The sequence below is a fragment of the Triticum aestivum genome, chromosome 1A (assembly GCF_018294505.1).
Source record: "Triticum aestivum cultivar Chinese Spring chromosome 1A, IWGSC CS RefSeq v2.1, whole genome shotgun sequence".
In the NCBI taxonomy this organism is placed as follows: Eukaryota; Viridiplantae; Streptophyta; class Magnoliopsida; order Poales; family Poaceae; genus Triticum; species Triticum aestivum.
This window is the reverse complement of record NC_057794.1, coordinates 198111809-198114058: the sequence shown is the minus strand read 5'-3', so window position 1 is coordinate 198114058 and position 2250 is coordinate 198111809.

The window sequence follows — 2250 nt, the reverse complement described above, 5'->3', positions numbered from 1 at the left end:
GGACCGCGCTGCCATGCTCCCTCGTCGGCCGCGCCGCTCCACGCCGACCCCGCCGCCGCACCGCGCCACCTCGCCGCCTCTGCCCTCCGCCCCGGATCCGGCCGGCCTCGCCCCGGCCCTCTCCTTCCTCTCCGGCCACGAAAGTCTCCGGCGAGCTACATTAAATCCGGCGATCCTCATAATCCGTACCAGATCCAGATCTGAGTTTCGGGTTGACTTTTCCCCTCTCCCCCTTAATTTTTTATGCCTACTTTGACCTGCCGTAACTTTGCATCCGTAGCTCTGATTTGGGCATATAGCATATCAAAATGTTCGCCTCGACGAGTAAATCATTTCATTCCATTGCATCATTTTCATTTGAGCTCATCTTGATGCCCAAAATGCTGTTAGAAGGAGGGTTCATGAGTTAATTGTCAGATCTGCTAGTTCATCTTAGACTTTTGTCATTTTTGCCATGATTAATGTGTGCATGATATGCCTGTGAGACCTTCATATGTTTTGTTAAGCACTTTTTCTTCTTTCCGGAGGTGCAACCCATGCATTTTTAGGGTGTATGTGGTGACTTGTGCAAGCTTGCAAAGTGAGGCACCTGGGAAGTCTGGGATTATTTAGTTCATGATGCCATATGTTCAGCTTGGTTTCTAGCGATCTGTGCCTCTTTTGAGGATGATCAGTAAAGGAGTTTTGTTAATCATGTTATGCTCTATCCATCCATGTCCTTGTTTGCTATTTTGGAGCAACCGAGCTTGAGCCAATCGAGCTCTACTTTTGCTTCGTTGTGAATCTGGGAAGATCGTCAACTCGTTTGCGATTTTGCCGTTGTTATTGTAGTTGATCCGTGCATGCTATGCCCTTGTTCTTGCCATGTATAGCTTGTATTTTGTGCCTTATTTATGGATGTATGCTTGCCTTGCCATGACTTGCACCATAGTGAGTGCAGCGAGCTCGTTTACATGCCTTCGTGAGTTATATTTCAGCATGTCTCAGTTTTCACTAAGTCTGAAAATTGATTATGTTTTTGCTATGTTCGTGTGCCCGTTAGTATATTTTGTGAATCCTTTTGGCCCCAGGTCACTTTGGGTCTTTTGATAAGCTTGCTGAGTAGCTCCATGCCATGCTCTTCTTTATCATAATCAGATCATGTATCATGTTGTTTTGCTGCTCCGAAGAGGGCTTCGTGATCTGAAATTTCAGACTAGTGTTAATTTCACTAAGTCTGGAATCTGTTTTGCATTTGCGTTTTTGCCATGCTTGTTTGAACCTCATAATGGATGAATTGTCCGTAGCTCACTACTAGACTTCTGTTAAGGATCTTGTGTACATCCCTGCCATGCATTTTGTTGTCATGTTTGGGTGCTGTAGCATGTTCATCTCATTGCATTTAGATGCCCACTTGCTGTAAATCGCAGACCGGTGTCATTCTTAAAACGCTTGCCATTTCCAAACCGTAACTCCGTTTCCGGCGTTCTTTATATCGTTTTCAAGCGATTTCATCTCATCTTTCCAGTGGAACCCTTGGAATTCCAAGTTGATGCCAGGTTCATACTTTTCCTGTCATATCTTGCATTTTGCATCCCGCGTCGCATCCCGCATAGCATATCATCATTTCATCATATTGTTTGAGTTTGCACGTGGTTGATTGTATCCTTGTTGCTTGTTTGTCTTGTTGGGTAGAGCCGGGAGACGAGTTCGCTACCGGGGAGCCCGTTGAGTTTGCTTTTGAGGATCCAGTCAACTCTGACAACTGTGCAGGCAAGATGATCATACCCTCGAAATCACTACTATCTTTGCTATGCTAGTTTGCTCGCTCTTGCTATGCCACTGCTATGATGCCTACCTTTTGCTTGTCAGCCTCCCAATTGCCATGTCAAACCTCTAACCCACCTTGTCCTAACAAACCGTTGATTGGCTATGTTACCGCTTTGCTCAGCCCCTCTTATAGCGTTGCTAGTTGCAGGTGAAGTTTGGAGCCGTTCCTTGTTGGAAAATTTACTTACTTGTTGGGATATCATTATATTGCTATGTTATCTTAATGCATCTATATACTTGGTGAAGGGTGGAAGGCTCGGCCTCCCGCCTAGTGTTTTGTTCCACTCTTGCCGCCCTAGTTTCCGTCATATCGGTGTTATGTTCCCAGATTTTGCGTTCCTTACGCGGTTGGGTTATAATGGGAACCCCTTGATAGTTCGCCTTGTTTAAAGCTTTTCCAGCAGTGCCCAACATTGGTTTTACCATTCGCCACCCAGCCTT